The sequence below is a fragment of the Ascaphus truei genome, chromosome 5, assembly GCF_040206685.1.
Source record: "Ascaphus truei isolate aAscTru1 chromosome 5, aAscTru1.hap1, whole genome shotgun sequence".
In the NCBI taxonomy this organism is placed as follows: domain Eukaryota; kingdom Metazoa; phylum Chordata; class Amphibia; order Anura; family Ascaphidae; genus Ascaphus; species Ascaphus truei.
In genome coordinates this window covers 150099749-150113464 of record NC_134487.1, presented here as the reverse complement: position 1 = coordinate 150113464, position 13716 = coordinate 150099749, and positions in this window count along the sequence as shown.

Sequence of the window (13716 nt, the reverse complement as noted above, 5' to 3'; positions counted from 1 at the left end):
CCCCATTATCACCCAGCACACAGCACTTCCACTGCAGCAAGGGATTCTGGGAAATGACATGGAAATGAGCACACAGTGCCACTTTTTGCTTCAAAAACCATTTTTAACATGGTTCCCTATAGGCTTAAGCTTGCGGCATGGTTACAGCTTTGCGCACAGCCAGGGTTAAGGTGCATACCCAGAAAACCACCCACAGACAGCTGTTTCAACCTTAATGGGTCTCATCAGTGTGGGGTTGATTAACTGGGTATGCAAAGAAGCTAAAGGATGGGCCAACCATAAGTTAAGTTAAGTTATGGTGAGTAAAAAAAGTGACAAAAACCCTCCACAGCAAAGCAAATATGCAAATGTAAATACAACTGTATGCTCATCTGCATGTCTTAGGCAGGTCTGCAACCCCACCTTTCCCCATTATCACCCAGCACACAGCACTTCCACTGCAGCAAGGGATTCTGGGAAATGACATGCAAATGAGCACACAGTGCCACTTTTTGCTTCAAAAACTACCAATGCTGTATAACCTGCTGGCTCACAGGGCCTAAGCCTCTGCCACGGAGAGCCTGGGGCAATATATATATATATATATATATATATATATATATATATATATATATATACAGCTAAACCCCGTTATAACGCGGTCCTCGGGGTCCACCCCGAGACCACCGCGTTAGTAACGGGGTCGCACTAATTTTTTTTTTTAAAATGGCCTCCGCGCGCCTGATTGGGAGGGAGGGATTTAATTAAATAAATTAAAAAAAAAAGTTTAAAAAAAATTGCGGCGATTCATCCCTCCTCCCTCTCCCTCTCAGCCCCCTCCCTCCCTCTCAACTCCCACCCCCTCCCCCCCACCCCCGAGGTATGCCCCCGCAGGGCAGTGCCCCTCTCTGGGTGCAGGAGGGTGGGTTACATGTCAGCCGCACGTTGTACTCACGGTCACAAGTACAACGCTGCAGAGGCTGCAAAATGGAGACGGAGCCCCCAGGAGGAAAGCTGGGACCGGAGCCAGATGCTGCTAGAAGCAAAGCATTCTGGGAGTGGACGGGGCTGCCTCTGTCCAGCCTCATCTGCCCCTCACAGGGAGGGGGGATTCCCCATAGAGACCTGCCCCCCTCACTCCCAGCCAGGGCACAGGGGTGACCCCAAAACAGAGACCTGCCCCCCTCCCTCTCCCTCCCAGCCCCCCTCCCTCTCAGCCCCCCTCCCTCTTCCTCCCAGCCTCCTGGTTTTGCGATGCGTGGCAACGTGTGTCTGTGTCCTCCCAGCCAGATCTGCTGCTGCTGCTGCTGTTGCTGCTGCTGCTGCTGCAAGAGGGAGGGGGTTTGGGCTGCTGACATGTGAGTTCTGCTGACATGTGAGGGGGGGGTGGGCTGCTGACATGTGAGGGGGGGGGCTGCTGACATGTGAGGGGGGGGTGGGCTGCTGACATGTGAGGGGGGGGTGGGCTGCTGACATGTGAGTGTATTGTGAGGGCTGTGTGCAGTGTGTGTGTGCAGTGTGTGTCAGTGTGAGCAGTGTGTGTGCAGTGTGTGCAGTGTGAGCAATGAGCAGTGTGTGTCAGTGTGAGCAGTGTGTGTCAGTGTGAGCAGTGTGAGCAATGAGCAGTGTGTGCAGTGTGTGTGCAGTGTGCAGTGTGAGCAATGAGCAGTGTGTGCAGTGTGAGCAATGAGCAGTGTGTGTGCCGTGTGAGCAATGTGCAGTGTGTGTCAGTGTGAGCAGTGTATGCAGTGTGCAGTGTGTGCAGTGTGAGCAATGAGCAGTGTGTCAGTGTGTGCAGTGTGAGCAATGAGCAGTGTGTGTGCAGTGTGAGCAATGAGCAGTGTGTCAGTGTGTGCAGTGTGAGCAATGAGCAGTGTGTCAGTGTGTGCAGTGTGAGCAATGAGCAGTGTGTGTGCAGTGTGAGCAATGAGCAGTGTGTCAGTGTGTGCAGTGTGAGCAATGAGCAGTGTGTCAGTGTGTGCAGTGTGAGCAATGAGCAGTGTGTGTGCAGTGTGCAGTGTGTGTCAGTGTGAGCAGTGTGTGTGCAGTATGAGCAATGAGCAGTGTGTGTGCAGTGTGCAGTGTGCAGTGTGTGTGCAGTGTGCAGTGTGTGTGCAGTATGTGCAGTGTGTGCAGTGTGAGAAATGAGCAGTGTGTGTGCAGTGTGCAGTGTGTCAGTGTGTGCAATGAGCAGTGTGTGTGCAGTGTGCAGTGTGTGTGCATTGTGCAGTGTGTTTGCAGTGTGAGCAATGAGCAGTGTGTGTGCAGTGTGAGCAATGAGCAGTGTGTCAGTGTGTACAGTGTGAGCAATGAGCAGTGTGTCAGTGTGTGCAGTGTGAGCAATGAGCAGTGTGTGTGCAGTGTGAGCAATGAGCAGTGTGTCAGTGTGTGCAGTGTGAGCAATGAGCAGTGTGTCAGTGTGTGCAGTGTGAGCAATGAGCAGTGTGTGTGCAGTGTGCAGTGTGTGTCAGTGTGAGCAGTGTGTGTGCAGTGTGAGCAATGAGCAGTGTGTGGCAGTGTGCAGTGTGTGTGCAGTGTGTGTTCAGTGTGTGCAGTGTGAGCAATGAGCAGTGTGTGTGCAGTGTGCAGTGTGTGTGCAGTGTGTGTGCAGTGTGTCAGTGTGTGCAATGAGCAGTGTGTGTGCAGTGTGTGTGCAGTGTGCAGTGTGTGTGCAGTGTGAGCAATGAGCAGTGTGTGTGCAGTGAGTGTGTGCAGTGTGTGCAGTGTGCAAAAAACGGGAGCCACGGGAAAACCGCGTTATAACCGAATCGCGGTATAGCGAGGCGCGTTATAACGGGGTTTAGCTGTATATATATATCAGATGAAGCGCCTCCACCACACGCTGAGGTCCCTTTTATCCAAATAAGGCCGGAAACACAATACTTCTATTTACATGGGGTTGATTTATAGGGTATAAGTAACGTATTCACAGGCTGACTGTCCCTTTTAAGAAAGCCAATCCAAAATAAAAAGCATAAATAAAAACCTATCCCGGTCAGGGTTCTAACTTACTTCTTCAGCCCTGTTTACCTTACTTTTCCCTCCCCCCCCCTGTCTACCTTACTCCCCCCCCCCTGTCTTCTTTTCCTCTTTTCTCTCTTGCTTCAGGGTTTCATGGTCCATTATGAGTTTTATGCATTATGTTACCATTTAATTATTTGAGTACATTTAGTCAAAGACTAAGTTTCATGTTCCCATTTGCCCCTAAGTGTTGCATCATTTTATCTTTTTATTATACATTGTTTTCAGCAGAGGTTACCATCGAGAGACTTTTTGCATAATATGTATGTTTTCCAATTTATTATGTGCAATATTAGACAGATTTGGTCTTGAATTATATTCATACACAGTTATAGGTGGTCATCATAAGTTAATTATATGATTACCAACGTATACATGTTCCTATTGGAGGTTCACAGCTGAAGCAGTTTTAATTGAGCCCTTGTTCGAGTGCTTTGTGTTTAAAAAGTTGGGTTTGCAGTTACTCTCCTCACTCCCAGACGAAGTGCTTGCATAGTGTGAAACACGTAGAGGAGGAGGCTGTGCTGCAGCCTGCTGTTTTACAAGTGTGTGTCTTTTTCAATAAAGCTTTTTTGTACTATCAGCGGAACTGATATCAGTGTTGATGATTGCCGTGGCACCGGATACTCTCTCTTCATCTCTGTCTACCAGGCAGCCAGCTAAGCCAGTTCCCACCCCAAAACATGCCCTGGCATAGGCAATAAAGAAACAGCACAGTCTTTGGTCATATTGTAGCAATAAATGGTTTGCTTATCTTAATCCATCTGGCGAAGATGTCCCTGCTTCAGCATGGCTCTCTCAGTAGTGTCACTCTCTGCCAGCTTCTTTACACTGTTTCAGCATGGCTCTCTCAGCAATGTCTCTCTGCCAGTATCTTTGCACTGCTTCAGCACGACTCTCTCAGCAGTGTCTCACTTTTTACCAGCTTCTTTAACCAGCGTCTGGTAGCTGGGGAGCCTCCTTCTCTGAGGGCAAACGATCAGTCTCTCTCACTGCCTCTGGCTTTCTGGTTCTGGCTCACAGCTTCATGAATCTTTTGAACCTGCAGTTTCTCAGGAATCCTGCTTATTTAGGCTGCGGGTGCAGGCAGGTTAACTGGTTGAGTGCTGGAAGGTACACATCCTCCATTCCAGCCTACTGAGTTAGTGACTCTGTCACTATATATATATATATATATATATATATATATATATATATATATATATATATATATATATTGTGACATAGTCCAAAGATGTTAGGCAGATTTCTGCCCCGTTTTAGGTCAGAAAGTGCAGGAATAGTGCAAAATGATCCATTCCACAGCTTCACATTTACGCAGGCTGGTGGATCGAAAATCCAGACCACAGTTTACAATGTGTCTAGTTCTCCCTCACCTGCCCTCCTAATCACTAGCACAGGTATTTAGAGCAGAGAGGTTTGCTTTTCAGTCTCTCTCCTTAGAGTCTGGAGGCTGGGGGTATCGCTTCTCCCCTGCATCCAGTTTCGGGGTGGACGGCCCCTCCAAATATCACAGTATCAGAGGATTTGCCTGGACACTTGGGACCGAGTTCCCACCACGAACAGATAAGACAAACAAATGTTTATTGCTGTTTCTAAAAGACTATGCTGTATCTAGTGACCCTAAATGAGAGGGCATTGTTTTAAGCTGGGGAACCAGGTTAGTTGGCCCAGCAGCAGTTAGAGGCTGATTCTGATGTGTAGTTAGATCCCTGAAAGGGATAGGATTTCTTTATATGATTTGGTTTTTATTTCTTAAAAGTGACACTGTGTGAAATGCTATAACACTGATATGAGTAAACCGCTGAAGGTTAAATGTCTGAGTGCCTCCTGCCTACACATGTTAAAGCTGCAGTCCCTTATTTGGATGAAAATAAAGCAGGCAGAAGTCTGAGTTAAGCAACGTAATACTTTGCATGAACCTGTTTGTTGTATAATTAACCCTAGAAGACTGTGTCGGGAAGAGCCCAGACAGACGTCAGCGCTACAAGAGGGGCGTTTGTCACAATATATATATATATACAGCCGTGGCCCCTTTTATTCTCCAACATCTCCGAATTTTTTCGGGATTTTTTTCCGAATGCCACGCACTTTACCACACTTTACCACGTTCATGCCGCATTCTGACCGCATTTATTCTGCATTCATGTTGCATTCACACCCGCGGTTGATGCGCGGTTGATGCGCGGTTGATGTGTTTATTGATAATGGTTCGGATTTAATTGGTTGCAATTCTTCGCGTATCCGCCAGATGGCAGATATTCATGAATTGTAATGCGCATGCGCTTCAGTAATGTGTCGACTTGCAGGTGTTTAAAAAAATACCACAGTGGTCCATTGTAAATTGGCCTTGGGACTGAAGGAAGAAGTTACAATAATGTATCAATTTAGGCTTTTCATATTAAAAAAAGACAAGCACAGTTTCTGGTCTGGTTATTGTCCTGAGAGTCCCGCCATGAGTGCACAACTGCAGTCCGTGTTCCAAAAGCCCAACAGAACGTACGCTTATTTAATATGGGCCACGATTAATGCAACAGATGATAAGATGGCAACAGTTGTTCAAATTTATCAATATTTTATCGAAAACGATGACTTTTACAAATTTTCGCCAGATGCTCGGGTGTGGAAGCGTGCAATAAGGAAAACGTTATGTAGCGATCCATGATTTTTTTCGTATTGATCCCGGTGCTATTGGAGGTTATTGGTGTGTATCACGGGGTTTGTCCCATATCTATGATCATGGAGACTGCAAAAGGCTAAAGGTCATGTTAAAACCAACTAAGAAACGTCAGTCGCTGGCAAGCAATGCGACAGCGACAGTGCCAGCATCCAATAACGGTCAGACCGTCAGTGAAAACCTGGTGACTGGCAACCCTTGCTGTCTGTCCCCGCCCGGATACCTGCAGCCTGAGCCGGATTTCGTGTACAGATTCGAGCAAGCTTGCATGTACCAAAGCGATTTCCAGCCTCATCAGCTGACTACAGGTGTAGTAGTTCCGCTGTCACCTGTCAACGACGTGTATGATCAAGAATACACTGGCGACACACTTTATTCGAGCACGGCTAGTCCCACGAATTCGGGTATACTCGGGTGTATTGAGGTTTGTGACTGTTTTCTGCCCGAGTGCATTGCATTATTTCCCAGGCAGGGATTGAAGCATTTTATTCCCGCTGGCTGCAATACTGCACAGTATATATATATATATATATATATACTGCATTACAATTCATGAATTTATGCCATCTGGTAGACACGCGAAGCATTGCAGCCTATTAAATCCTAATCATTATCATTTAACAGATCAGCCGCCCGTCAGCCAGGCATGAACCCAGGCTGGGAAGGCAAACGCAACGGGGCTTGTCAGAGGTGAGGAGCGGCGCATTCCAGGTATCTGCCAGGTACATACTGGGTATTTGCTCGAATAAAGTGTGTCGCAGCAGTACGTGACTGGCAGTGGTTCGGCGCCAGCTGATTGGGAAAGTCTATGGTAAGTAATGTTGCCGTATTTTATTCTGTTTTTTTTATTTTGAAAATATCAATATCAATGCGATTCAAAAGTCAAGCAATTCTCCTGTAAGCAATATCATAGGCTGAGCAGCTTCTATAGTAGATACTGCACAATTGGTGATAAGCTAGGCACATGCGCATTGGAACATTCTTGAAACGCATATGCGTGTCATCACATCGAAGGTAGGCGCATGCGCATGTGAACAGGAGACACCCCGCGAGAAAATTATTGGTGGGACTGACTGTGGGAACTTCTTTAGTGAACTGATAGACCATTACAGTAAAACTTTTACTTTTTTTTTGTTCCTCAGAAAAGAAAACGTTGTCATCTCATGCGGAAAACTGCAAATGGATGGATTTCGATGGATAATATCGCTTTGTGTTACAATGCCTGCAAATTGCTGAATCTGATTTAAAAAAAACACGTACCGGAGTCTACAGTTTAGGGGCTGTTGTTATTGATTAGGATAGAAAACTGTAACTGAGAGCTTCATAGAAAACCTGAACCCGTATGCTGTTGTTTTCAGACCGTATACAATACTTTTTTATATACTGTCGCGGCCGAGTTTATTCTAACTTTTGCCCGGTCTCGGCCGCGACAGATACCGGGCGCGCGCCGAGGTATGCCATGCGCGCGCCAGAGCCTCCGGAGGATCGGTCCTCCGATCGAGGTGCCCCCTCCCCTCTCCGCGTCCACCAGGTCCCTCGGTCCCCCACCGCCATCCCCCACATTAGAGGAACCCAGGACTCCCTCGGGGAGCCCTGGGCATGCGCGCCATGCGCGCACGCTCCCGATGAAGCGTGACCGCGCATCAATGACACGGCACGCCGAGGGAAAAAAACGAGAAAGCCGGGAAACCTCCGGCTTGCGGCTCTAGCCGCATGAGAATAAACAGTGTCGCCACTGTATACTGTTTAATAAACTCGAAAAAATAAAAAGTATGCATTTATTCCAGTAAATACTGTATGTGTATTCTATACCCGTACAGCATGTATTGTTGTAATACTCTTGTGATGTACAGTACTGAGCATGCCTACTGTATACAGTACAGTATGTCTGGACAGTACGTTCTAGAAACATTGTATTTTGTTACAGTATAAAAGGAGACAATGGAACAATTTAAAACAAATCAACATTTTCTTTTATTGGGGGAGTAAGTACAAAACATTTATTTACAAATACAATGTAAAAACATTTTAAGTGTACAGCAATTCAAAACATCAACAGGTGTATGGTTTACTGCTAGTGAAAACATTTATGTACAGAAAGTCAAAACATTTACAGTCAGTCAGGCCTGCACAACTCCAGTCCTCGAGGGCCGCAAACAGCCCCGGTTTTAAGGATAACCTTGAAAAACGGGCCTGTTTGCGGCCTTCGGGGACTGGAATTGTGCAGGTCCTGTGTACAGTAAGGAAAAACATTTCTTTATTAATACAAGTTAAACACGCAACATCTCTTTTATTAAAGTACAGAAAGTCAAAACATGTACAGCACAACAGTATGGTATTATTAAAAAAAATTCTTTATTCATAAAATTTAAAAAATGCAACATCTCCTTTATTAAAGTACAGAAAGTCAAAATATTTACAGTAGGATGGTGTACAGTACAGTAAGTCAGGCCTGCACAACTCCAGTACTCGAGGGCCGCAAACAGGCCCGGTTTTATCGATCCCCACTAGATTGTTCTTCCAGGGCCGATGCCTTGTATGGCGCAAAATGCCATTAATTTAGTCTCGAACGATTTTCATTAAAGGATCTGTAATTGAAAAATAGCGCCGCAATTCCTCCACAATAGCCCTTCTTAAATTTTCAGGAAGCGCCCTTTTTTCACGATTTCCTTTGTAGTTCACATTGTAGACCCACCCGCAGTACACCAAGTAGGACATGTGGTGCTTAAAAATTAACATGGCATACATCTGTGGTAAACCAGCACTCATCACCCTATACTTCTCCCTGAGTGCCGGTGGCAGCTCACGCAGAATGATGTCGGGCACCGTATCGATGCAAGCGAATGTAGGTTGGGTACTGAAAGCGGGTGTTCTTCTGTGAGCGGGTGTGCTTGTGGCGGCGGCTGAGGCAAGATTGTCTGGGAGGAAGCTTTCCTCCTGTCTTGGTCGCTGTGTTGTCTCCTGGCGTGGTCTTGATGGGGTTGTCATGTTATCCTCCTCCTCAACGGCATACATGTACACAAATTCTTCTGGTGGAGGGGGTGCGCTTGGTTTTGGAAGGTGGTCGAAGGTCCCATTCATCACATCCATGCCACCCTCCTGCTCCGGCATCGAGAATACAGGGGCATGAACACCGAGCAAATTATGTATCCCCGCTATGTCAGTCTCTATCTTCTCCATCCATCGATCCATCTTCTCCATCCGTTGATCCATCTTCTGCATCCGTTGATCAATATTTAGCATGGTCTCTAAAAGCAGATCTATCTTTACCAGCACAGTAGAGTTCCCGGGGATATCCACACTTAACCCATTCAGCATGCGGTCTAACGAGCTGGTTCTTGTGCATGGCGTGCTGTGGACATCTGGGTGGATGGGTGCTATGGAGGATGAAATGGGGGTTCCATGGAGAGAAGCGGCAGCATCGTCAAAGAAGGATGGAGGAGGTGACCTGTGGATTTCCGGGAGAGAAGCGGCAGTGTAGTCGAAGAGGGATGGAGAAAGCGACCTGTGGATTTCCGGGCGAGAAGTGGCAGAGTCGTCTAAGCGTAATGGAGAAAATAACCCGTGGATTTCAGGGGCACCAGCGGTAGCGTGGTCGAAGAGCAGTGGTGAAGATGGGCTGTGGGTTTCAGGGAAAATGGCGGAAGCGTCGTGGATGAGTAGTGGAGAAGTATGGCTGTAGATTTCCGTGAGAGCGGCGGCAGATCGTCGAAGCATAAACGAGGAAGTGGCCTGCGGGTTCGATGGGTTGGCTTCCATTTGTTTTGCGTTGAGTGTACATCACCAAATTTCTTCTTGACATAATAAGGCTTACGTGTATTAAAACCCTTAGCCTTTGGGGTCAGCAGAAGGTTTTCTTTATTGGCCTTAGCCTGTCGCTTTGGCCTTGGCTTGGAAACGGCTGCCGCCTTTTGCTTTTTCTGCGTGACAGGCACGGCAGAGGCGAGTGGCTTCTTGCGTCCATAGAATCGGGGTTGATCCATGGAAGCAGATGGCACAATGCAGTATCTGGACAAAGGCAAGTTCAGATAAAGATCATCGAGTGGTGGGCTATGCAAAGTGTGTAACCTTGTATGCATGGTGATGAGGTACAGGTGTTCAAAGTGGGCGTACTCTAATGTGAGTCATTAACGTATAAATACACCATCCATTTTGTGGATTCACTGCACATTGAATACACATCGACTAAACATCGAATATACATTCTTGTGTTTGTATTTCTTTCTACTCGCAGCAATGCCTGTTAAAAAGATTTCAAAGGATCTCAGCATGAGAATTAAGGAGATGAACACGAGCGGACACCGAATTGCAGATATTCAACGCTGGTTAGCTGCTTCTGGCCTCGTTGTGCCATCAACCACCGTGTGCTATCATACACACGGAAAAACCAAACAACGCACGAGGACACCAATGGTAACTAACGCGTAAGTATATTTATATACACTGGCGACACACTTTATCGCAGTGCGGCCAGATCCGCAAGCCGGGAGATTTCCCGGCTTGCTAGTGGCCGCCCCTCGGCGTGCCGCGCGTCATAGACGCGCGGTCACGCGTCTTCGGGAGCCTGCGCCCCCTGCACGCGCGTCCAGGGCTCCCCGAGGGAGCCCTGGTGTCCCGCGATCTGCGGGACGGCGGCAGGGGGTTCCGGGGGACCCGGCGGACCCGGCAGCGGGAGGGAGAGCGCCCCGATCGGAGGGCGCTCTTCCGCTGCTTCGGCGCGCGCCCGTCACACTCGGGCGCGCGCCAGGCTACTGCTGCGGCACAGAACGGGCAAATGCTCGAATAAACTGTGCCGCAGCAGTAACTATATAATACAGTATATCTATTATTGTTTATATCGCTGCATATTAATAGAACTATTCAGTGGCGGCCGCCTTTAACCTCCTGGGGCCGTTTCCCCGCGATTTTTCAAATCGCGGGCAGATGCGGCATGTTTTCGTCCGGTTTTGGCGCCGCGGACGCTTTCAATGTAAAGCGCCATTAGCGCTGTCTGGTCAATGCGGCTGACGCGCGGCAAAGTCCGTCACAAACAGAAAACATTACCGAATTTTTTCGGGGATGTAGGAGGATAAAAGGGGCCGCAGCAGTATATTGTGTAGACCTATCTAATTTTATAGTTATTTCGGTATATTTATATAACTACAGTATAGTGCCGGATCCCTTCCAAATCAAGCCGAAAACATTTGTTCCCACTCTGTTGATGATTTGCCGATCACACACAGGTGTATCGGCGTGCATGGCGGGGTGGTGTTAGGTTCGCCAATGAAACTTCTTGCTGAATCTGCCAAAGCAAGCATGTTTTTGATTGAGCGGCCCATTTAAAGGTAGCGTGTATTTTTATTCATTCCCTGTGTTGTTGGGAGAGAGAGAGAGACAGAGAGACACACAGAGCTGGGCAATTTACATATTTCATAATGACTGAGAGAGTTGTTGTGTATTGTGAGAGGTTTGTCCTGTGTTGTTTTGTTAACATGTTTGTCTTGTTTTCACTTTGTAAGTGTTCAGTGCGATAGTGTTTAAATTATTTTTTTGTTCTTTGTGAGTGCTATAGGTATGGCCGAAAGGCGTGGGAAGAGTGATGCTGGTGTGAGTGGTACTGGTAGTCGTGTGAGTACGTGTCTGAGTGAATGTAGGATTCAAGGGAGTGCTGTTGCTGCGAGTGCGACTGGTGTTGCTGGGAGTGTGAGTGGTGTTGCTGTGAGTGCGAGTGCTGCTGGTGGCTCTGTTGCTGGTGCTGCTGTGGTGTCTGTTGCTGGTACTGGTGGGGTGTCTGTTGCTGGTGCTGCTGGGGTGTCTGGTGGTGGTGCTGCTGGGGTGTCTGGTGGTGGGGTTGTTGGTGGTGGGCCGCTTTTGGAGTCAATTCCATTGGAAGAAGGAGAGTCCAGTCAGCAGCAGCCAAGCTCTGGGGCTGCACGTGTTCGGAGGAAACGTGTGGAGCGGCCATGTAATCCTCGTTTCAATGAAGAGGTAAACAGAGTTCTTGTCACAGGGATTTTGGAGCACTATGACTCTCTGTATGGGCATTTACTAGGTAAGTCTATCTTTGCATTGATTGTTCAAAGACATGTTATCCTAGGTCATGTGAGATGTCTTAATATCAAGCTCTTATTCTCTAATATCGATCAATTAAAGTTGATTGTTACACACATAATCCTTCATGCTTTATAACGAGCATAACAATCAGTCAAAAAAAATTGCCAAAGTTCATACAATATTCATGCAAGCTTCCTTAGATTTGTATGTTTCCACATAAATGCTCATGGGCTACACATATTCAACCAAAACCAGCATGTTTGGTATCTCTTGGAACAGGTAGCAGTTTAGAAAAGTGCTCGTTTTTGTAATAATAATTAACGTCAAATATTTTGTATGTATTTCAAGGGCGGACAAGTTCAGCATCAAAAAAAGAAATGTGGGATCAAATAACGTTGGCTGTGTCTGCGTGTGGGAATCATGTCAGGGACCGGGCGAATTGTCGGAAGAGATTCGATGATATCAGGGCAAACTTAAAGAAAAAAATCCAAGCACAGCGGATGCATGCTTCTGCCACTGGAGGTGGGCCGTCAGCACAATCTCTAATGTTAACTCCATTGGAAGAGCAGATGCGGGAAAAATTTCTTCCTGTCGTCGTGGAGGGTTTGGCAGGTGACAGAGATATCGGAATTTATTCGGCTCAATTTCCACCAGGTGACAAATGTTACTGTACTACGCGTGTTGTATGTTACAGTTCTTATCTATATTTCCGCTGAAACGTATAGTTTTTCCCAATATAAGCATACCTACATATATATCTGTATATCTGTATATATGTCTCTCTCTCTCTCTCTCTCTCTCTCTCTCTTTCTCTCTCTCTCTCTCTCTCTCTCTCTCTCTCTCTCTCTCTCTATATATATATATATATATATATATATATATATATATATATATATACAGTGGCGACACACTTTATCCTTAGTAGGCTAGAGCCGCAAGCCGGGATCTCGGCGTGCCGCGCGTCATCGATGCGCCGTCACATTTCATCGGGAACGTGCGTGCATAGTGTGCGTGCCCAGAGCTCCCCGAGGGAGCCCTGGGTTGCTCAAATGTGGGGGATGGCGGTGGGGGGCTCCGGGGGACCCGGTGGACCCGGAGAGGGGAGGGGGGTGCCTCGATCGGAGGACCGATCCTCCGAGGCTCCGGCACGCGTGCGAGACATCTCGGCGAGCGCCCGGTATCTGTCGCGGCCGAGACCGGGTAAAGGTAAGATAAACTCGGCCGCGACAATATATATATATATATTTATATATAGTTGTCCTAAAATAACCAAAAATAATTTTATATATATATATATCTATGTGTGTTTGGAAACATGTATTGGCTCAGCTATCGTGGATGACATCATTATGAGTAAACATACACAAATTGACCTGCATGAAAGGATTATGTGTAATGATCTTCCAAATAATACACACTGCAACCTTCTACCTTACAAAGCATTCAACATCTTTGCCCTATAGTTGAAAGCTGAATGTATGTGTGAATCTTTGTACAAACAATGGGTTAACATGCATAACCACAAAGCACACCCGCACTCATTTTTTCTCACAGTAATGCATAATTCACTATTTCATGTATGTGTCGATACATATATACATATCTATATATATTTTTGTGATAATCTATGTTACACCTATAAACAGGCCATTACTGCCTAATCAAGTCTTGCATGGAATATTGTGCATTCAAAGCAAACATAAATAATTTGCACAAACACATTTCGTTATGTTTTTTGAAAGCTTTTTTTTTGTGTCATGTAGTATAATGTGAGCATAAATAGGAACATGTACCATATGGTATTTAATTGTGTTCATATGTAGCTCACTTCATATTTTTATTTCGCTCATGTACTGGTGTGTGAAACCAGCTGCAATTAATATGTAATCACAGCATAGAGGTGAACAGAGGGGGTGGGGTCGGGCACAGAGCCAGATCACAGGGTCATGGTAGGGTCAAGTCTTGTGGGATGGCTTACAGGTGTTAGAACCAAATAAAAGGTCAGG